The sequence below is a fragment of the Pieris napi genome, chromosome 1 (assembly GCF_905475465.1).
Source record: "Pieris napi chromosome 1, ilPieNapi1.2, whole genome shotgun sequence".
Lineage (NCBI taxonomy): Eukaryota > Metazoa > Arthropoda > Insecta > Lepidoptera > Pieridae > Pieris > Pieris napi.
This window is the reverse complement of record NC_062234.1, coordinates 10,418,837-10,444,490: the sequence shown is the minus strand read 5'-3', so window position 1 is coordinate 10,444,490 and position 25,654 is coordinate 10,418,837. Positions and strand designations below refer to the sequence as shown.

Below are 25,654 nucleotides of genomic sequence, written 5' to 3'. Positions count from 1 at the left end.
GATTTTTTTATATAATATATCTTGAAGTACGAGCATGGTTCTTACGGAGAAAATTTTAAAAAATTTGAGTGAAAAAGTCTAAAAACAACACTTTTCTATATTCCCATACAAAATATTCGTAATAATACTTAAAAGTCAATTTGAACTTTAATACCATAGCATAAAGTTCAAGTGTTAGTGGAGGGGTTCGGGGTAGGTAAATTTTTATTTTTTGACAATGTATTTGTTGTCTTATCAACTTTCTTTTTTTTATCTTACTAGCTAGACCGGTGTCCCGAATAGTAGAATAAGTATTTAAAAAAATAAAGAATCGACTGTTAGGCGGTACGATGTTCGCCAGGCCAGCTAGTTTTATATAATTATTATTATATTAATATTATATATTATGTTTGTAGATTGTTTGCTTTACCCTATATTCTATATAATTTATCAGTAAATAAATTCCACTGACTTAGTATAGTAGTAGAGGTTTTGGCAGTGTGCAATTTAAGTAACTACTAAAATTAGCTTAGCGAATAAGTGTGTAATTCTCAGTGATTGGCTAATAGAAATCTACTAACTGTATTGTCTTTTATTGACATAACCTTTACACATTTAAAGAAAACACTTTTTAACCGGATTGAAGTTATGTACTTATTATTATAAATTTACAATTATTTTACATAATTTTAAATTTAACCGACGTTTCGCGTGCTTTACAGCGTGCGTGCTCACGGTGACTGAAGATAAAAGGTGTTGAATGTTAAAAAGTATCACAGCTGTAGAAAAAATTATGTAAAATAATTGTACATAACTTCAATCCGGTTAAGAAGTGTTTTCTTTAAATATCTACTAATAACCACTTGCTACTACGTTAAAGGAACACATCGTGCTGGCTGATTGCCTGTAAATCTAAATAAACCACGAAAATTTTTAAGGTTCAATTAGCAAGTGGCAGATGTCATGGAAAGGGGTTCATTATACTAAAAAAGACTTCAACCTAAAAGCTGAAAACAAAGGCCTTATTGTTATGTGAGTTAACATGTAACGTAGTCCGCAGGTAATATTTTTCACAGTTTGTTCATGTCTATTTACTGTAACCATACAAGTTGTGCAAACTATCTGATTGTGTCGTCATCGTTATGTGGTAAAACCAGGTTCTACTTTTATTATTTATTTAGATCATCAGAACCACAGAGACGCCCATACTTTTGCAGGTAACCTAGTAGGAGGGACAAAATATGTACAGTTATATCTTCATAATTAACAGACAGTAGTTCTGATTGTGTGATGAATTTATGCAATAAGGTTGTTATCAATATTAAATTATTATTATATCAAACGAATCTACAAATCGTCCGGATTATATTCTATAAAAATTATTCTCAAACTATATTTTTTACACTTGTTGTTCGTGCGTAAATCAAAAAGAATGTGTTAAGTAACAACAGATACAAAACATTTTATATAAAATTTAAATATAACTTACGTAAAATTTATATATGAATGAGACTTACATTTGTCGATTCATGCCCTCTATTACTGCATGTTATAACTAATACAAAAACAATTATGTTATGTTGTTGTAAAGAGGAAATATACAATAGATGTCATGGTTTACAGTAGATTAAGCTTGACATAGAAACTAAAATTAACCTGAAGGGACAAATTAAAGAAACACAAGAAAATAAATTTTGTGTTTGCTACTCTGTGTTTTATTCACACTCGCTATAGTTCTGACCTTTAGTGTTATTATTTATATTTGTCCTCCGTGAGGTCCAACGTGGTTCTTATGTCTTTAAATAGGCTGTGATTCTTACCGTTTTAATTAAAAATTATTAAGCCTAAGATGAGAAGGAATAACAATAACAAAGTGTAAATAATTTTGATCGTCAAAATGGCATAAGTCGTAAATAAAATAAAAATAAAATAAAATTTGTTTATTATGGAATATAAGATTCAGGTATCACTTATTCCACGTCATTAAATTTGAATTTGTAGGCATCCCTACTCATCGGCAAAGAAGACAGAGGGTGTAGGCCGAGAGAAAAAGCAGGCGTAAAAAACTCTCGGTACTCTTTTAAAATAGCAAATCATCAAACAACTATCTATATTTTAAAACAAATATCGCAAATTAATTAGAAGTAGCCTGTCTAGCACTAGTCCCAGGCCCTTTTATCAACTAGATAATCGTTAACTTTATAGTAAGCCTTTTTACACAGCTTTTCTTTAATACATTTCCTAATTTATTAAAAGGCAGAGATAAAAGCGCGTCTGGGATTTTATTAAAGAAGAGTATCCCTTTTCCCAAAAAAGAATTACTAACTTTACATAGTCTAGTATGGGGAAATTGCAGCCTGCATTTGTTCCGAGTAATAATGATAAAAAATACAATGCTATATAAAGAACTTGTAATTAATACAAGACACTATTAAATATATTTATTAAAGTTATAGAGATAAACGCAGCGATAATAATAATATTGTTTACTTTCAGAAAACGATCTTTTAAGATTAACAATGTGACAACTCAATATAGAACGTCTCACACGTGTAGGTATTAGAACATAATTCCAAAAGGACGTTAACAAAAAGACAACGCCCATTACTTATTATCACGTACAAAGGAAGGACGGATGTTTATGAACAACTGACAGATGTAGCCATCAAAAGGTGTCTATGCTAGACCCTAGTAGCACCCATAGCAAAAAGTATCCTGTCATTGTATACTTGTAACAAAATAGGCAATATTTCATACGATTTAACTGCTCTTTCTGTGAAACGCCCAGATATTTTATTGCGATCAAAAGAATACGCCTTACAATGTTTCTTAGGATTATGATGTTATTTTTTGCTTTCAGCGAAGTTAAAAGTTAATTTTAAGCTTTTGTTCACTTTATGGACGTGTGGGAAATCGCATCTGTATTTGCGTTCTACTATACATCAAACTGACAATTCAATCTAGTCTCCACAAATTTATGTCTGGGTTTCTTATATAGAATACTAGTCGTATATTCAACGAGTCGTATTTCTGCATGTAGTTATTAAGCGCATTCGGTCAGCCAACAAGCGGTCTTTGATGTTTAGATATATATTAGATAATATTATATAGATAACTAATAGAATTATACTGGAATAAAAATTGTAAAGACTTTTTTCGGTTATGATAAATTTTTTTAAGATCTAAAAGTATTTTTAGATAACATGTTCTTTAATATACCTACTGTCATACATTATATGTACAATTTTTTTTGAGACAGTCTTTCTAATTTTTAATTTGAAATTTTAGATACATTCGTTTTTTACGACAATTAAATTAATTAAAGGTCTTGATGTCATGATGGCATTTAAATATACCAAAAATCGATGTGGTTAATTTTGTATAAGTTATTTTTTTCTAAGTACTTATGTTTATTCCAAACGTCACAAAATTAAAAAAAAACTCGGCACTAATTGGCCTTTTGAATAGTTCATTATATACATTCATATTTACTAACGTAACACAAAAAAGTGAAAACCACATTGTTAAAGTTAGCTATTGACCGCGTCAAGACAAAAAAGCATAGTTTGTTAGAACTTACGGTGCAGATGTCGACAAGAAAATTCGCTGCGTAGTTTGATATTTCTTTAGTGTACAGATAGCCGGTAGCTACATTATTTTTTTTTTTTTTACGTACAAGTAAATACTAACATCAATAACTTTTGAAATCTATCCCTTTACAGATACACAAAACATTAAATAATTATAATACGATCAGCTTTAAGTTTTTATTAACTCATTCACCGGAGCGAATCAATTAGCCAAACATGATTATTTAATACAAATCTACTTGTGTTCATTTTCGCTATCGTAATGAATGCTAAATAAATATACAAAAGCGTCGTTAATAATTTTAAAACGTTTAATGAATGCCGAATTAGCTGAAGGTAATTCAATTATGGCATGCACCGAAAGCGTTCGCCTGGGCTCAAGCAAAAACAGATTTTGACAGCGCGGCTTTGGGGCTTATACGAAAATTTATAGAAAATTGCATGGTACATGCGTTGCGCTCACAGGGTGCGCGGACACCCGACGGGGGTGTATATTTAGAAAAGCGAACACTCGGAGACCGTAGATCGTCAGTCTACGCTTTGGATGCGAGCGGAGCGCACGTCCTTCTTCCCATCAACTCTGCGATCGTAATTAATATTGCCGAAAATTTTGCTTGTGTACTGTGACTTGACTGGATTTTGGGGTATAGTGCTTCTGTGGATGCTGTAATTAAGTGACTGATTATTGAATATAATTTATAGCTACATATATGGACTTTTACAAAGAATTGGCGGGTTATACGGTTAAATAAGGTATGTATTTTATGTTTGCAAATTTCAAATAATTTTATAACTTTTTTCATATTTGTCTAAATTAGATTTCAGTATTACTTAGGAATGAATACGGCGCATTTACCAATTTGTTTTCAATCCAATTTTCCTATTTGACAAGAGCTTTTGTTCGTTTATGAAATAAAAGCGATCGTAATTCTTAAATTTGATTGAAAAGGAAAAACCGTTTCAGTTTTTCTTTTGATTTGCATCGCTTTTCATTCTCTCGCAACAGTGAATAAGAGAAAAAGTTTGAGTACGCTTGGGTCGTTAATAAATTAGTTACGACGGGATACACGATACGGGAAAGTTGGGGAAAATATTCAAAGCGAAGCCTTCACGAACATGATAAATGGTAAATTATATATAGTGACGTATGAAATATTTATTGGGCTATCTTTTTCGTTGATACATTAGATCTCGGTCAGTGATTCCGGTGAAGTGAGGCGTGCGTGGAATTTCCACTTTACGAACACTGACGGAAAACTTGCCTTAAGGTCCTTTTGCCGAATAACAGGGTTTTTGCTTAGCATTTTGCTTAGCAATAAACTAATGTTAGCTATATATTTATTTGCTGACATAATTTAGACTATAAACACAATAAAATATAAATAGTTAATAGATAACTCTTTTCGTGTAGATCTACTAATTATTTTTTTAATCAAATACAGATTTCACAATTTAAAATATTATATTTAACCTAATTAATAAGCGAATGGGCTTGCTTATCATAAATAAGATTAAATAAGACATAATTATTAAATACCTCCAAAATAAGGATTATAATTGCCAAGATTATTTTCCTAATAATCTGTGTAGTGGAGCGAGCCATTCAATCTTTTCCTTCAAGTATCTTGTTTTGCGTGAGTAAATTACTGTGTCAGATTCCTTTCACAAGAGTTCCTCAAGCAAAAAATCGTTAGATGTGTCATATTATCCGTTAGACGCGTTCTTGCCCAGTAAGCAAAAATTTTTCTCCTAAAGAAAATACCAATCGTAGGAAGACATTCTGAAATGTTATTTGATAATATCGTCGCTTTAATGGTAAGTTAATCATTAAGTTTAATGAAAAATTCTACATTATACTTCTACACACTAGACTAAATAATATGTACATATTATTACTAGCTGAGAATATGACATTACTGTCTTCCTCAACCTAAAAGGGATGCCTACAAATTCAAATTTAATGACGTGGAATAAGTGATACATGTATCTTATGTTCCATAATAAACATATTTTATTTTATTTATTTTAAACAAGCTCTGTAATGCATATATTATAATAGCAATACATTTTTAGAAATTGCTCACTAAAGAGTTATAAGTGAAAATAATAAACGGCCATTATAGTCACATTAGCTGGATTTATGTTTGTTATGAACTCATCATATTTATGGTATATGTACCGTAATATCTGTGTTAAATTTTAGTTGAATGATTCGACCAGCAATTAGGCAAAAGAGCGGCTTACTTTGATAGGAGCTGGTTTAAAGTAATTGATCTGACTGACCGCTTTGGTTAGGACATCGATTTAATGACGGTTATTCCAATATCATATTACGAATTCATTATAAACTCAATGTTCAAAATATTATGAACTCTTAATGGTTTCACAATGAAATAAATAAGGTTTGAAGGGACTTAAGTCGAATTTTGTACTAGAATTCTTGAATTTCACAGCTTTAAACGTTTGCAGTATTAAGACACAACTTAATGTTTAAATTAAATTAGGAACAATGAATATTGTCCATGTGGTCTATGTTGCATATTTCACGTCTTTTCTAAATAATGATTTTATAGTTTTGAGAGCAGATTTATGCGACGAGTTATTAATGTAACAATAATAATTAAATAACATTATGACATATATATAAGTGGAAGCTTCGCAAATCACGAAAACTCCTTACGGTTGATAATTTGAATTAAAAGTAAAATTTTCTATTAAATTTTTATCTCGCAAAAATTATAAGTAATTAACAAAACATTCGTTAAATTCATAGTGTACATACATTACTAGATGGTATATTAAAGTATTAATCGTATATATTCTCCATAGACCCCAAATCATTTTATTATTGAATGAGTGAATCAATTATTCTGACTTATGTTTATGTAGCAAAATATGAATTATGGATTCTTGATTGATTAAGACCCGCCGGCAGGTTAAGCTTTGATTAAATCCGGATTAACTTGGATTACATCTTAATATTTGAGGAATACAACTACGCATTTGGTTATTTAAAATTAATATCACATATTTTTTGTTTAAATCTCGCTAGAATTGGCAACGGTATTTGAATAATTTGTTACAAATGTTCGTTTTAAAATGATATTATGTTACCGGCTTATATTGGTGAATATTATTGTTAATCTACAATTACATACATATAATAAATAATAGCCCACATCAAGAAGTAATTGTATATACTACAAAACTATTTTAATTTAATATATGAAATAAAAAGCGTCATCAAACGCTTGATCTCATTATTCGTAACCGCTAATCTAAACATAAACGTAATCAATAAATCTGATATTTAATATTCTGCCTATCATATCAAGACAGTTGACCTAAAGCAGTTTCCATGTAATCCTCGGTCCATGAAAAGGCGTTAAAAGTTTCCAACAAACTTTCTTCTTACATTCATAAACATTTTACTTTACCAACTCCAGGACCACCCGCTTAATATTTTACACTTAAAACATCGCCATTGTTTCTCTTTATAATGCTTTATTTTTCTGAGGAATTGGCTGCTTGTTAAAACTTTTATCAATTTGGCAATTTCAAATTAGAAAACTTATACCTCCGTGTGTGTTATATAAAGATTGTCTTTTATTGACATAACCTTTACACATTTAAAGAAAATTTTTTTTAACCGGATTAAAGTTTTGTATTATTATAAATTTACAATTATTTAACATAATTTTAAATGAATGACCCATTTTTGCCAAAACCCTTCATCTTTTAGTCGATACCAACTCCGGGGAAATAAATACAGACAATGCAACTTTCTCTACAGCTGTGATACGTTTTTGACATCCAACACCTTTTGTCTTTAGTCACCGTGACCACGCACGCTGTAAAGCACGCGAAACGTCGGATAAATTTAAAATTATGTTAAATAATTGTAAATTTATAATATTACATAACTTTAATCCGGTTAAAAAGTCTTTTCTTTAAATATATAAAGGTTATTTTATAAAGTAATTAGAATGCATAAAGCAAAAGTGATTTGATTATAATATTGTGGTACAAACGGATTCCTTAAATGTCTACAAATCTACGAATTATGATTTAAAGCCTGTGTTAGTATTCCTCACTTATATATAATCTGAAAGTCTATTCTTACACACACTACCATTAGCAAACGTGGCCAATTTCATTTGCTATGCCATTAAAAAGTACAAATAAAAAGGAAAATGACAGGATAAAATACCATTGCCTGTTAATATCGGACAAAGTGTATGCGATGTGTTTATGAATAAGTTATAAGGCAAAATTAGTTCGCTTTGTTAGTTCTAGTGTAACTGTCAGGATATGAAACTATTTTATTAAAAGTGATATTCTATATCATATTAACGAACGAATTTGTCACTCAACTTCAAATTACTTCTTGCATTTTAAGAAAAATACATGAATCAGAAAATGATTACTTAAATTACAATACTTGATTGGTTATTTATATAATTAATATAAATATTATACAAATATTTGTAAAATATAATACGTTAATTAATATAAAATAATGGTCTGCCAGGCCTGCTTAGAATAAAAATAAGTTTTTTGCTACAATAATTTTGGCAAACATTTACACATTTAAAATAGTATAATGATAATAGGATTAATCGAAATACGCTCGTCATTTGTCTATATATATCATTTGTAAACAATTAGTTTCAATTACACTATTGTAAGTCGAGACAGTGGACGGTAATAGCATATATTACCATTCACATACAACGCAAGCACTGTAGATTGACGAAGCAATTCCCACGGTGAAAATAAGCAGTTTCCTATAACAGCGATGCTAATCGATATGAAAATGGTTACAGTTATGTATTCTCATATTAATATATTGTAAGATTTTTATTTAAACATAATTAATAAGGTTCAGAAAATTAAAGATGACGTGACAAAGATACTATATTAATAATATAAAAAATAAATAAAATAATAATCTAATATATAAAATTCTCGTGTCGCGGTGTTTGTAGGTAAACTCCTCCGAAACGGCTCGACCGATTCTCATGAAATTTTGTGTGCATATTGGATATGTCTGAGAATCGGACAACATCTATTTTTCATCCCCCTAAATGTTAAGGGTAGTCCACCCCTAAATATTTATTTTTTAATGTTTAGATAAATTTTTTATTTTTATTTTTTTATGATACAGCATTAAAAAATACATACAACACCTAATTTTCACCCCTCCACGATCAACCAATATTTTTTATTATAAATTATATACATGGCAAAACGACGTTTGCCGGATCAGCTAGTAATAATATAAAAATATATTTATACGTAGTGCGTAAAAGTACTGTACTGAAGTCTTACAAGAATTTGCTACCAATATAAGTTTTACTGATAGTATAAGCATTAAGCCATGCTTTGTATTATCTTCTATACGGGTTTAAACAATTTTATTGCGCTATTCTGACGATATATATACTCTTATTTAATATAACTTTTCGTGTTCAAGATCGCTTACAAGTAGCTGTAGCTACCGCTTTCAAGATTGATATGGTCAGAAATTGTGTGTAAGTTGAAGAAAAACACACCAAAACATCCTATTTATATTTAAACAAAAAGTAGTTACGTTGTAAAGTTGCTTTTTCAAAATTCGAACTGGCATAAGTAGCATTCGAAATTCAAACATTTGAGGTACATTTGTAGCCATTTCATTTCCGAGAGCAGTTTGAATTTAGAACCGGTAATTGTTTTCCCAATTTTTGGGGTCTATTGTATAAAGGACCTTTAACCTTCGTGTGAGGTCGCTAACTACCAATACATCAGGGTTAAGAGTCCGATCAATATTCAATATCCGGACGAAATCGCTTCTTCCTATACCGATTATACGTAGCCAAGTAATCAACTTTTAAGCGATAGCGATTATTATTGATCACATATGAATTATTTAGTATTCAATTCTTATTTACTTTATCATTCAAAAAGTTGAGTGATGAAGCTAGAAATTCCTGTGTTCGAACCCCGGTTGTGCATGGCTTTTGGAAGTATGTAATATATGTAATAGATGCAGAAATATGTTTTCCCCATGTCAATTATTTTTGTCGTAAATCAATTTGTTTGTTTTAACAAAATCAAATGTATTTTGTCTTAATTATAGTGAGTTCACGTTCACGTGAGATAAAATCAGATTTAAAATCATTAAACAAAAACAAATATTTTGAAACGTTTAATCTCATATTAATAGACAGTAAAAAATACAACCAAATTATTTTTAATGTCTACCATAATTTTGATGTGGCAATTATACTCAAGTTTCGATAGTATCACATTTTGGAGAACAGTTCACAAATTCGTTTCAAAATAGTTCAATTTATCGGGATCGACTTTAAGTTTCCTTTTAAGCGAGTATTTGAATTTACTCTCAAATTTAATCTCAAAAGTATAATCAAAATTCATCTCCAAGTTTCGAAACGGGTTCGTTGTCCTTGCCATCCCATCTCGTAGCCCGTCGGACCGCGTCGCAGGTGCAACGCATACACCTGCCGTCCGCCAACTTACCATAAAATGCGACTATAACTACCCCGAGAGAAAGATTATTCCGTCTCTCTCACGCCCCTAGAGTTAACCGAAACAGCACAACAATCACGACCCACTATATACGATCAAGGAACGCAGCCGGAATATCAGTTTTTATTCACGCAAAAACTATTGGAATTTTCAGTCAGTGGTGGCCGTAATCACCCGCCCGATACTTAAAACAATGTCTGTGCTTATTTCAAGGGGCAGGTGCTTATAAAGATCTTTTTCTTCGAAATTCTGATTTTTCACCCGCTTGCAGCGCCGCTAGCATTTATCGTGTTTGAAGAGTTTTATTTTTCTTCTGTCTAGGGTTCGTTTTGCCTCTATAGTGGTGTTTGCTTTGAGTTTAGATTGGATTTTTCTTTTAACTTGGAGCACCCAACGCTCTCTTGGCTATATAAGTTGTATAGGGTTTTCTTAATTTACAAATACGGTTTAGCAATAAAGAAAGCAATCAACTCTACAATATAGATAGTAATAATTCAATTACGACTAACATTGGATTGTAAGATAAAAAAGATTCACAATCGTCGAGAATTAATAGACATTTTAAATGGAACGCAATATCAAAACAACGAATCAATAAACGAAAGAGCATTCACAGAATAACGGTACGCTGTTTACAATCTGGAACATTAATTTTTTGTGCGATTAAGCTCTTTGTTCACCGTAAATCGTAATAAAGACTAAATAAATTTATGTTTTGTTTGATTTCAAAACATCGTAAAACGAGATAAGTTGTTTTCTTTATCCTAACGTCGGGATTGGGATGGATTTTATTTTAGTTCACAACGTTTTAGGTAAAGCAAATACAAATAAGGTCGAAAATGGTATCAATTATACGCTTTAACAAAAGTATGAACGTATATAATTTGACAATCGTTCATTGTTTTCTAATTATATGGCGAGTGCGGAAGTCGTGCTACATTTTCAATGTAGACTTCAAACGCGGTAAGAACTTTAAAAGTCACGGCTGGCTACGTCGAACAATACATCTTAATTAAATGTTCACCGTCAGACGAGTTCGAATACGCTATATAATTATTTAATTACGTCTGAGACGATCAATAAAGGATTGTAGTTTTACCGATTCAAAAGGAGTTTACAGGTGCAAAGATAAATAAGGAATGAGGCTTCGTCGCATAAAGCGAGAAAGGACTAGATTAAAATAAATGTTGCCGTCGGGACGGCCGCAAAGCTCTTCCAACGACATAGCGTATTAACGCCAGTACCGTACACTCGAGCAAATATAATATCTGGAACGCCTCGACATCACAAGTGAGGCTTACAAAGCTTTAATATAACCTTAACAGGAAGACAATTAATGCATTAACTGAAGTGTAATAAGCTCTTCAACGAACTCACTAAATATTACAATGAGCTGAACTTGCAACTTTATTAGAATATATGTAAGAAACAAATGTTACGTTGTATTATATAAATATGTACTTTATTTAAATATATAAGAGTAATTATGTAGCTGTAGGATAAATGGGGCTGTCAGTGATTCGAGAGAATTTACGACGGTGCCTCACGCCAACAATAGGCCTCAGTCTTGTACTAAAGTCAGATCTGAGAGTATTCGTTTTAGTTTTACCACGTTCCTCTCGGTCTAGACGTTATATTTTCAAGCACTAAAATAGCATAGATGTATTGTTAAACTTAATATCTATTGTTTAGTACCTAGAAGACGTCTGCTATTTGTAATTTAAAATATTTTACGGAGAGACTTGATTTTTATACTAATTTTGCTGAATATAATACAATTTCAAGATGGAACACGTTTACGATATTAAAATAAAACATAGCTGCATTCCATTTTCAATTCCTGTGAGATTGGTACACTGCAGTGGCGCTTGCCTTCTTATTATGCAAGAGACGCCCGCGCGCGGTAGGTGTATTTAATTCGAATTACCTTCTACTTACTGACAGAATGTCTAAACGACCACACAAAAAAACAATAGCCCAGGCCCCAATATTTAAATAAAAGGATCTGCTAAAGATGATCTGAATAACTAAACAGCTTCGCAATTTCTCAAAGCACCGCACATGAGTTGCGAATGTCAAACGCACGAATAGCGATTAAAAGAAAGATTTCAAAACGGATGCCAGAAGAACGTGATTTTGTAAAATATGTTTATATGAACGGATATTATAACGTCGTGATAGGAAGGGCCGAAGGTTTAATGCATACAAATTAGGGTATGTGTTTATTATCGAATAAAGCATTTAATAGAAAATGTAGCGAGTGTGATTTATAGCGTCTAATCGATTGTAATCGCCTACACTTTGTCGTTGTTAGACAGCAACAGGGCTCGAAACATGTTCTAATATTGAGCCAATGTTTTATCTGGACCAGAAAGTAGACACAATTATATCGAATTAAGCGACTCATTACAAGAGAGGCGGTTAACGAAGTTGCTTCCCTCATTCGCCTCATAACGGAAGGTTCAGTTTCTTCGAATAAGCCGCAATCATTAACGCGGTACTGTCGTTAACAGAAGACGATTTGGCTACATTTAATTACGGTCTTAGGTAATGATCGTATCGGAGAGTTTATCCATATTAATTACTTGGGGGAACTGAAACAAACTAGTTATAGCAAGCTGGTTTAAGATAATTTTAAGTGTGGTTGGCACCTTGCGACGCTTGCAATCTAGTCTAAAGCACTCTTCTAAATATAGTGCGGCGGTGTCGCGAGATGATTGCACGCGAACGTGTTTGCGGTTTGTTTACTGCTTCTGTGGATTTTTATTTTTTTACACCTGCGGTTAGATTCAGTTATGTGACTTGTGACAAGTTGCTTGGATAGAGTGAATTATTCCAATTTCAAAAATTCAAATTTTAATGTACGTGAGTGCCACAGACTCGATTTTAAAGATGACTCGGTTTACTGTCAGTGCGCATACATATTCCTGCCACACTGAGGAACGGGGAGTTCTCAAAACAAAGTTTAATGGCTAGTTGATGCTTGAGCTTTTAATTGAAGCATAATCGATTATTATAATTTCCTTAAGTGCAAACTTTGGCATAGCACTGTTTACGAGCGTCATAAATCATTATGCTCAAACGTTTTCGGCTTTCATCGCTTTCAATCTGGCCCTTTTATTACAAATGATTCGCCCACCATTCAGTAAATTTTCGGTAAACAGTGAGTAGAATTAGCAATAAATCCCTTAGAAAAAATATTAGCTAACAATAGATTGACTGAGACATCGTTCTATAAAGATGTTCTGGACGTTTTGTTAGGTTCAACAATAGTTTTATTTAACGTCGTGCCCACACTGCCCACACGCGTCTTCTGGAATGTATGAAGATGTAAAATGATGGTTCATTTTGTAAAGGGCCAATTCTCAGGCGGCTGCGTAAGGCCCCTATTGTTAGAGATTTTTTCTGTTTATCGAAGTCATAATGGGGTAGGTGTCAATCCGAGCGGGTAGGCAGGTGTACTGTCCGAACGGTCGAGGTAAAAATGGTCATAATTTCATTCCGCAGCTGCCCGTCAAGCTTCGAATCGTCCTTTTGTAATTTGAATTCCAGTTATATAATCGTCGATTATTATTTATAATTCACGGTTGGTTACGCTCTGTGTGAGACGTAATTAGACGATATTATTCTACGTATGGTGGATTAGCTTTGTATTTATTCCTTGTTTACCGAATATAAGGATTGTTTTTTTGCATTATTTTTAAATATCATTAGGGTCTCATGGAATCATATTACGACGTTAATAAGAAAATGTGGTCATGCGTATCTCTTAATGTGACTGATGATTACTAACCATGTCGCAGTCCTAAGAAAAGTAGAGCATTAAAATTATTATTACTTTAAGTAAGGCGAAGTGAGTTTTAGCGAATAACAAGCTCGTTTAGCAGGAAGTTAGGTAGCCATAATTAACGAAAGTAATTTTGTTTACAGTGAGTAACAATTCTCAGTGTGAGATATTCGGAAATATTAATATGAGCTCGAATGTTTGTGGCGACCCGCTGCGTTTAGTTCATATTAAAATGACTACTGCCCTCAGATGCCATTAAAATCCTTCGTAGCGGAGCGGGAGTTAATATCCTCTGAATAAAACATAAGCCACGTAATATAGTACTATTAAATCTCATCACTTATCGATATTATAAACGTATGGTATTTTTAATATAGACTTCTGATTCTACGCAGTTTTGTAAAGTCACGAGCTTTTAATATAGAACGAATGATGTGAAAGCCATTAAACCGGACTTTATTACATTTTTCAATATCATTGAAGTAATTAAAGAGACCACACTTTTTGAATAAGCCATAAGTTCTTCATCTCGTAGTTAAAATGCCAATTCACACATATAATTTAACGCATAATCGAAGTGGTTTTTAAATTGGAACTTAAACTTAAATATTATTAAAAGTACCTAAAGAAAGCTGATCACCAATATATCTCTTCACACATGTGTGCATCAAGAGACAAAGGCTTAAAGTTTTTACTTTTAAAGCCAATTAGACAATTTTATGACAAAATATATACATTTATTACCACTAATGTATGTGTACTATCCTACATAAATTCTTTAGCTCGATTTATTATTACCGAGAAGTTAATTTATAGTGCAATGTTAATTGGGTACATTTAAGACTGATTTGTGACAGGATTTACGTTTCTAGTTCTTCTCAAACTGATAAATAGTGTTGTATACCTTAATTAGACAGTTAGTCTCTAATCTCTTTGAGCCATAACTCGAAGAAATACATTAGAAAATTAAGCTTCTATGCATAACTTCGAGTTGTTAGCCTTATATGAAGATTTCCTTTCTATGTTTTTTTTATAATACGAAATAACGAAAAAGAATGAATATCTGTTGGTTCCGGGTTTTAAACGCAGGATTCAGATTTAATATTGCTGGCTGCCAAATATACTAGGGTGTTATAAACAATAACAAATGTTGCTTACACATAAATAACCAAACTATAGGTTTCCTTGTGTGAACGTAGATTCAATTAACTACGCCTACGTCTCTACCCCGATCAATTTATTATCTTTAGTGTCACTACAATACAATAAAAGTCGTTCTCCAAAAGGTTTTACTTGATAAAACTATCAGCCCTCGTCTCACTCTATCTTTACGAATTAAAATAATATATTTAAACCAAACCTTAAAAGTTATATTTCTTGAAAATTTAGGACGTATTCTCACAATTTGAAACTTCGCAAATGACTTTTTTTTTATAGAGCCTGCAGAAAAATACTTGGAAATATGCGTGAACATTGACGGATATCAAGATATTCATTGAATTAAACATTTTAATAAAATGGTTCAATGGTTGGTTTAGTTAAAAAAGACTACTGACCCACCACATAAACTTATATCGGTAACAAACGACATTCGGAAAAATTTACAATGCAATGATTATATTATTTGAATGTAAATAATTTATATGATATAATTTTTGTTCTATCTGAAGTGTCAACACAGAGCCTAGAGTTTGAAACTCCAATCAGTAATATAAGAGTAACATAAGAAATTTGTATGGTAATTTATCATTTTCAACGTCTAAGCATGAAATTCTTTGCAAGTAAAATCCTAACGAGTAGCTAGATTAGCTAAATTTTCTTGAATATCCGACGATTTTGCGCAAAGCAATAACCTCCACTTCCTTTCTTGTTTATAAATAATTATTTAAAGCTTAGCCCGGAACTTTAATAATTAAAAAGAAGATTTGTGTGCATTACTTAAGGAATTGTTTATTTTTCAAAGGTTTAGGAAGTAAGTGCGATTGGGAAGCGATGTTTATGGTTCGATTTCCTTTCAATATTTACAAGAATGTTTATTTACGAATCAATATTGGTGTAGAGATCAATTATATATGTAACGGTATAATATTACAACAAAAGGCTTATTAAACATATTACTCTAAAACAAACAAATATTTTAATTTCATATACAGTTTGGGACACAAGAATACATATATAAAGTTCTTTTATATTTTCTTTCTTGCGATGTCTGTGTTTAAAAACATTACAGTAGAAAAAGCTCTAGAAGCAAACAAGTAAAAAACATATAATGAACTTTCGTATTCACAATACATCCTAAAGCTTTAATAAACTTAATAATTGCAGTAGGCAGTGCACATCACGACTGCAAGACGGCGTAGCCCCTACAATACAATGGCTTTGTTTGCCCAACATTTCCTGTATTTCATTTATATGGCAGGTTAATTCCATGTAAATATGAAATTACGAGCTTCCCACTCTGCCATTCATTTCCACTCTTATAATAAGACAGTGTAGGATGATGTCCAGCGAATGTCGGGAAATGTTTTCTATTATATGTCACGCCAAATTATGACCGCGTATTTTAGCTGTGTATTGCGGGATATTATCTACTTATTCATTGTATTACTTTTCTTAACTGTCAACCGTCAGTATGATTATTGCGGCATATTATAGTGACACAATAAGCTCCTAGATAGTATATAAAGATATAATTTATATCATTATTCGTCAGACAATACGGTGTCGTATGAAAAGTATTTTACGAATTGTCGTCGTAAATATAAAAATTGCGTAAAAAATTCTCATTTTATATCACGTTAACCTTTCTTTATATTGCCCCAGTTCATAACAAGTTAAACGTCAAAACAATACCCCATTTAAACGCCCATATTTCGTATTAATATTATATAAGCTTAAGAGTCATTAATGCGACGAATTTATTCCAAGTCACTTCGTAATTGTAAACACATTTAAAATTCTATGTTTATTCAAATAATCTCGCTTATAATCTTACTTGAGTATTCAAGATTGAGATTCTTAAGAGGGAGTCGAGTTGAAATTGTATGTTAATATGTGGACACCTGCTGAATATATTTGTGTATTTGTTAGTCAACGACGTGTTTGAGTATCTCGGCTTCGAGTCCACTACACTATGTGTATGGTTGAGCACACACTACAAGGTTTTAGTGCTTTCAACTTACACTTTAACAAAGCCCATTTACATGATGAACTTAATGTTAATGCAAACATTCGAGGCTTAACACAAAATGTATTTGTCTTCCAATGGCTCAAATCAGTAAAACCTCTTACGCCTAAATCCGATACCTTTCTGTTAGGCAAGAATCATTAGCGCTAGATGTTTGGACTTTGGAAAATTCCCGTTTGTACTTTTAGTAGGAAATCAAATTTGGCCCAGCATGAGTTATGACATACAGTTTTCGGAAGCCCGCAATATCATTGAATGGTGTTCAAAAAAGCGCTGAAACCGCTTAAGCACACAGTAAAAACGGCGGTACACTATTGAAGCCACGAACCACATTCTTAACACAAAATTACACCCAAAACAAATGCGTGTCGAACATACTTTGATACACTCATTATCTCTAAGCTACAATCAAGTCTGAGAAGTTGATATAGCTTTAATGATATTGACAGGGTTTTTATCATACATCTCTATCTACGTTCTAAAGTCACTTATCGTATACAAGTAAAAAGTTTTAAGTTATCGTTGCTGTCAGAAGAACTAATCTCGCATCTTAGTTTCGTCATACCCAGATTATTAGCCGTTAATGTTTCGTAATGTTTTGCTGTCTATGCTCAGGTTGGTTGAGTAACAACATTTTATTTTCTATTATTCGTTTTAAACTTGAATAAATATAGAAACAAAATAAATTGATGTAAATAGAGCGATGTACATAGTCCGTTATTAGAGTTGTTTTTGTTCAACTAAAGGGTAATTATTTTCTGAGAAGATGTGACCTATGGATTGCCGCAATCACTTTGAATAAACATAAGTCTCTTAAAATCCAATTTAACACTATTCTGACGATCTTAAAGCTCTTTGAAAAACTTCAGTGCTTTGAAAAGAATTTTAGAATTAATTATAGTGAGCTCGGCAAGCCATTATTGGAAAACAATTAAGCTAAGTCGATTCCTTTGTACTACATCTTACATTTAAAGGCAATCTTTAAATAGTAAACTATATTTAATACAGTGCCCTTCAACAGAGCTGGTCAATACTAAAGTAACTGGAGATAAACTGAAACGGATTTACTCATACTAGTGTCTCATATACCTAGTACTGGTGCTCTGAAATATAGTGTGTATCTTCCTTTAGCAATAGCAATACCGATCCAGACGTTTTTGTATGAAGAGTCGATATAGTTCTGTAGCGCTTATGTCGCAAAATTAGGATCGCACAGTACAAAAACTCTACACTGAAGTCGGGTTCGCAATAGCTATCGGGAGTTTATGATAGAAGCTTTTATTAAAAAACTCACAAAATGCACACTGTAACTGATTAAACGAATAAATTGCAGGCCGATAAGCTGGTCACCGCCTTGTCTTACAAATCAAGTCGTTTATTCATCTAGGTACAATTTGTACACATATGCATGTCAAATTACGCCATCTCATTATCGTATAGCATTAGTGCCCACACATTGTTATCATCTATGTATTCTTGAACTGTGTAATATCCTTTTTTTTTAGTAGCGTTTCCTTGATGTAAAGTTTAAACATATGTAGCGGAAGGTTACATGATCTGGAATTTTGTTATATCTAATATATAAAATTCTCGTGTCGCGGAGTTTGTGGTTAAACTCCTCCGAAACGGCTTGACCGATTCTCATGAAATTTTGTGTGCATATTGGGTAGGTCTGAGAATCGGACAACATCTATTATTCATCTCCCTAAATGTTAAGGGTAGTCCAGTCCACCCCTAAATATATATTTTTTATTTTTGGATTTTTTTTTGTTTTTATTTTTTATGATACAGCATTAAAAAATACATACAACCCCTAACTTTCACTCCTCTACGATCAACCCCTATTTTTTATTATAAATGATATACATGGCAAAACGACGTTTGCCCGGTCAGCTAGTATCTGTATAAATTTCCCCATAAATGAGTGAACAGTTTTATTTGTTTGTAATTGTGTTTGATCTGTATTGCTTACTTACCTATCATCTAATACTGGCAGGTGAAAAGTTGCATCGGCTAGTTTCATATGAAATTACAAGTCGGCTCAATTACAGTATGTAGTACGATGAACTATAATTTGTTAGGAAGTGATACGAGAAAAGTAGTACCGTTACAAAATTCAGTTGACCAGATATGAATCTTTTAATATTCGTGCCGACGTAGAGATCTATAAATGATGAGTTCCATTTCAGATAACATCGTATCAATGATTGATGGGTCGTTAAGTAATTCTATTATCCGTTGCCTTATTGTTTCTGGCTCCATTATACTCTTATTAGCATTTCAATGTTACATGTAACGAAATTTTAATTATCGCGTAGGTTCGAAGAATTCAAAATAAGAATCAGTATATAATTATTACGATCTATTTATGTAACGAAATATAATAGTTCTTCTAAGATTATACATTTCAAACAATATATATGCTACATATTTCCAACTTATATTATATGTTCAACATTAAAGTTTCCAGCGGGTAAACTGTGGGAAAGCCTTTGCCATAACTACACACAAGATATCCTTCTTATCTATGTACCCATTACCGTGGTAATCCTTTATTATTTCAAAGTATGTTTAATATATTTCAATAAAGTTCCAAAAACTTCTGATTTTATAAAACAAAGCCCAGTACCATAACTTTATTGTAATTTATAATTTTCTAAATTAATATTAATGTATTCAAGAGTATCAAGATGGATTATTAATAAAGCTACAGATAATAAACAATGGGTATCCTAATCGTATTCGTGAGATGATGTATCAGGCATTGTTTTCTAAGATTATAAGAAAGGTCTTATAATCTTACCAGTGGGTTCGACGTCCAGAAAAGTATTTATGATATACTTGCAATATCTTAATATAGGTATGTATATAAATTACGCGTCACGTTGTTTGTCCGCTATGGACTCCTAAACTACATAACCGATTTCAATCAAATTTGCACACCGTGTGCAGTTAGATCTAACTTACATGTATATATATATATAATTCTAATGTACTTGTGTATGTCACTGAACTGCTCTTAAACGGCTTGACCGATTTGAAATATTTTTTTTGTATGCGTTTGGGTGGATCCCTGGATGGTTTAGATTCACAAATCAGCCCGGCAGCTGCAGTCAGTACTTTGATATTTTGTTTAATATCCTAATCACTTGAAATATTATGCAGGACAAGGTCTGTATGTTCCGGGTTTATTTTATATATTACCCACCAGGACCAAATTTGATTGATTGAAAGAAACTTTGATCGTTATATTAGTTTTAATTTTAAACGCATTTCATTTAATACTGTGTTTAAATTGATATGGAGCCTTTTAATGGACGGCTATTAATTAAGCTCCTTTCTAATATACGGTGTATCTTAATGGGTACAACTATCGACCCTTGTCGACCATAAATCTTGGAATACGAAAGATTATGTACTTGTCACAAAATAGTTACGTTAACGAAAGTTTAGGTATAAAATAAATAATATTTATTAAAGATAACAAATCAGTTCTTATAATTAAAACCTGTTGAAATGATTTTAGTAAACGTTTCGAATATACTTTGTTATATAATAACAACGGTTGTTGATTCAATTGTTATTGAAAATGTACTTAAAATTGTCTGAGAATCAGATTACAGGGACCTTATCCTAAATATTGTGTATTTCAAATTCAGAATGATTTAAAATAATAACAACAATTCATGATTTAGTTTTAATTGTACAAAGTGGTAACGTATAATATTTCCTATAAAGTCATTAACAACACAAAACATGTGAAAACATGACTAATTTATGTGTTAATAATAAAAGTATTTGCTAATAATTTTAGTGGCAATGCTCCCACTAAATAGTTGAGATTTATCGTTCGTGCATACCATTAATGAATGTTAAATACATCTGTGTCAAAATAAATTACAAAAATGATAGTTTTGGTGTGGCTTCATTAATTTATCTATCCCTGACGCACAAAAAATTCAACTGGGTCTTAGATGCCAGTCAAAACTATAACATCCTTGCTTTCTTGTTACGAAATATAATAATATTATTAAAATTGTATCTGATAAACAAGTTGTATAAGTAGTTTTTCTATAATTAGACATACTATAGGTACGTCGAAATGTTTAATTTTAAATATAGTTGAAACATTGTTTTAAGAATCTACTTTAATTGGAGAGACTCGAGTCGAATAGGACCACACGCCCTCTTGTTAAGTGTAATGATATGCACATTTATACGATGTCGATGTCTATATATGTTAATAAGGAATGTTTCTATTATTCGACGCCCCACACATACTACCTATGGTAATATATCTTGTAATTGTAAGAGCCGTTAGAATAATATAGTTGTAGAATACCTTTTTATGAAATATATCGTTTAAATAATATTCTGTTGTTATGGATATATAGTATTAAACTAGTATGTTTCGACTTAAAAACAATCGTAAATAACTCGCGAAAAAATTGCCAGTACATACCTACCAGTATGGTTCGGTAAGATTATGAGAGGACCAGAAAGCTTACCACTTCGATAAGGATTCCCATATTGGTAATTAGGTTTTATCGTTTGTTGACGTTATAATTATAGAAATTATAATATAGGTACTAACAGACCCGACAGACGTTGTCCTGCATGAAATTTTTTGCCATATTTTATGACAAATTAATTAATTAAGACGAATTTAGGAAAAGAAAGAGGACTTAATCAGTAGAAATCTTTTTCGTCAAACAAAAAATAGTACGGACGGCTCAGACTGGGAATCGAACCCAGATCGTTTGGTTACGCACCAAAGATCTATCAGTTGAGCTATCCAAGACTCGTACCTCAAAAACCAGCTGTTTACTTGAAGTATAGATAAATAATCTAGATACCGGCTGTAGCGCCATCTGCCAGGCTAATTTGTGAATCTAAACCATCCAGGGCGCCACCCAAACGCATACAAAAAAATCATTAAAATCGATCCAGCCGTTTAAGAGGAGTTCAGTGACATACACACGTACAGTAGAATTATATATATAAAGTTATTTAGAGAGTACCAATTTCAGTCACTGGATCTGTAACGAGTAGCCCTAAAGTTTCTTTGTTTGTGAGGGGTTAGTATTTTTAGTATACGTAGTGATGAAACAAATGAAAACTATAGAAGTACTCTGGACACTATAACTGGTTGAATAAAATTATATTGTCGTTCTAGTATGTTAATTACAGTAAAACCGCTACGGTACTAGTTCAATACATTTGTATGCAGAACATGACTATGGAAATACATTGTATCAGTATGTGTTAAGGAATTACAGTTGAGAATTGATCACTAATTGATTGAGGGTCTTGAAATTAAATAAACTGCAATAATAACACGTGCGAATCGTATGACACTTTTATTTTAACTAAGTAAGAGTAGTGGACTGTATATACATATTTGGACATGCCGCCCACCAAAGGACGCAGTCCTTTAAAAGAAATAACATAAAAGAAAAAATGAACACTTAACAAAATTACAAACTATAGTTCAATACAATTGTTTCACGAAAGACACAATAGTATGCATCAGACATTGTCTTTCATCATATTTAAATGGCTTATTGACTATTGTACATAAAAATAAGACAAACCGCCCGCCGTAATATGTCTGCATACATAGTTGGATATAGCATTACACAATAATTCACATGTTATAGTCTATTAATATATGTATATTATAGCATAGTATAGTAAGTACACAGGCATCTAATACAGTATATAATAATTTTTAAAAACATACATAACAGGTAAGTATTACATAGTTTGTATATTTTGTTTATTACATATTTCCAAATAAGGTTTTTGTTAACAATAGTAAGTTGATATATAAATTGATTTTCACTTTTAAATGACTAATGAACATTTATAATAATAAAGTAACAATTAAAAATAGACTAATTATTTAGTTAAAATGCATATTTTTGATACAGGTCTTTTGAGCGTTCCGCTTCTACATTTGATCGATACTACCCGGGTCACATTGTCGGGACCGATATGCTTTTTAACTATTCTACCCATAATCCAGTTACCAGGAGGAACATTATCCTCCTGTATAACAACTACATCATCAATTTCCGGTTCTAAGTTATTTTTAACATTCCATTTGTACCTATTGTTTAGAATTACAAGATATTCTTTAGACCATCGGTTCCAGAAGTCAGTGACCATTTTTTGTGTTAACCGCCAACGATCGCGATAACTGATGTCTACATAAGCATGACTTTGGTCAGCTACATTAAGCACAGGTTCGCCGATCAAAAAATGTCCAGGCGTCAGTGGGAGAGGATCATTAGGGTTGTCACTTAAGACAGTCAGAGGTCGTGAGTTAAGGCAGGCTTCTATTTGAGTCAGCATAGTTGTGAGCTCCTCGTAAGTTCGAGTGGTATCGCCAATAACCTTTTTAAGGTGTGTTTTTGTGCTACGTACGCCAGCCTCCCACAAACCTCCAAAATTAGGAGCGTGTGGGGGTATTAAATGCCATGTAGTACGCTCTAATGTTAACATTTCTGCTATTTCCCTAGGCACTGAAGATTTGGCACTGTTAAACATTGTCGTTAATTGTTTTTCTGCTCCTACAAAGTTTGTGCCATTGTCACTATAGATATCTTGACAGTGGCCTCGTCTTGCTGTAAACCTTCTAAAAGCGGCGATGAATGCCTTCGAAGTCATGTCTGTGACAGCCTCCAAGTGTATAGCGCGTGTGGCCATGCAAATAAACAAGCAAATATATCCTTTAAAGGACTTTGCTCCTCTACCTGGGGAGAATCTGATGTTAATAGGTCCAGCATAGTCCACACCGACCGACTTAAATGGTCTATTGGGAGTTACACGCACCTCTGGTAATTGACTCATTAACTGTGATGATTTACGTTTCGAATATCTAATGCAAGTCACACACTCACGGTAACATTTCTTTGTTTGATCTTTAGCTCGTAGTATCCAGTATTTTGTTCTCAAATAATTTATCATCAGTTGAGCATCCATAATTATAAGTCTGCTGAGATAGTTTTTAGCAGGTAAAATTATAGGATGCTGTGTGTCGTACTCCACGTGTGACTGTTGTATTCTTCCGCTGACTCTTAGAATCCCATTTTCATCGATAATGGGCGTAAGACTTCGCAGTTTACTCTTTTTAGAAACATATCCCAGAGTCTTTAATTGTTTCATTTCATCCTTAAATTCAAACCCTTGAACTTGTTTAATGGAAATATCTAAGGATTCATTAATTTCTTTTATTGAAATATAACTTGTATAACACCGACGCTTATCTTTAGTTGATTTTAAATTTAGCCATCTTCTACAGTATGAAATAACTCTCAATAACTTATTTAAATTAGAAAACTTAGACCATATAAATTCTTCTTCGGATGTACATAAAGCAGTTAAAGATTTAATCTTCTCTTCTTCTTGTGTATCTTCGATGTCGACCATACTCAAATTTACATCTAATAAAGATAGCCAGGCGGGTCCATTCCACCATAGCAAGTGATTTGATAGATCTAAAGCTTGTAGACCTCTTGACGCACAGTCGGCCGGGTTCATCTCAGAAGTAACGTGTCCCCATTGTTCGTAATTTAAAATATTTAGTATATCAGATACACGGTTACTTACAAACGTGTTCCAGCGACTAGGTCCTCCCCTTAGCCATGCCAGGACTATGGTTGAATCAGTCCATGCATGTAAGTATTCGTTAGATATGTTTAACACTTGTGATATTTCAGAAATTAGCTTGGCCGCCAACACAGCACCACATAATTCCAGTCGAGGTATTGAAATCTGTTTCGTAATTGGTGCAACCTTAGTTTTGGCTGATATTAAATTCACATAAACCTCATTGCCTTCAATGACTCGCATGTATACCGCTGCACCATATGCTGTCTGTGAAGCATCTGCAAAGACATGTAACTCTGCTTTAGATGTGGAAGAATAACGTAGCCACCTCGGTATATTAATGCATTTAATATGTATCAAATTTTCTCTAAATTGTAACCATTCCTTCAGTAAATCTCCTGTTATAGTGCTGTCCCAATCTAATCCAGTTAGCCATAACTTCTGGATTATTAACTTTGCTATAACAACAACAGGGGCTATCCATCCCAAAGGGTCATACAGTTTTGCTACTTCTGAGAGAATCTGCCGTTTAGTTATAGGTTCTTTTACTATAGGCACATTTAGAGTATATTCGAATTTGTCTATGTCTCTATTCCAACTCACTCCTAATACCTTAACTAGGTTATTTACCTTCAGAGGCAGTTCATGATCATCTCGTTTATTTTCACCAATATATTTTAGCACATTTTTACTATTACTGCTCCACTTTTGGAGCTCAAAACCTCCTAAATTCATTAATTTACTCATGTCATTATATATATTAATAGCATCAGCAACTGTCTCACATGACGTCATTAAATCATCGACGTAATAATCACGTTTAGTTATATGAGCAGCAACAGGGAACTTCGATTGTTCATCATCAGCTAATCTCTGGAGTGACTTCACAGCGAGATAAGGCGCACATGCTGTCCCAAATGTTAATCTTAAAAGCTTGTAATGTTTTATTGGCTCACTCGGATTAAA

The 25,654-nt window shown here is 32.4% G+C and overlaps 1 protein-coding gene across 1 annotated transcript in view; it reads left to right on the top strand.

The window, feature by feature from the left end:
* The first annotated feature begins 4,093 nt into the window (after nt 1-4,093).
* LOC125048962 (toll-like receptor 6) overlaps nt 4,094-25,654 on the top strand; it is a 58,148-nt gene continuing 36,587 nt past the window's right edge. Inside the window, exon 1 of the mRNA XM_047647946.1 lies at nt 4,094-4,322. The gene's annotated coding sequence lies outside the window, so the exon portion shown is untranslated. The remainder of the gene's footprint in view (nt 4,323-25,654) is intronic.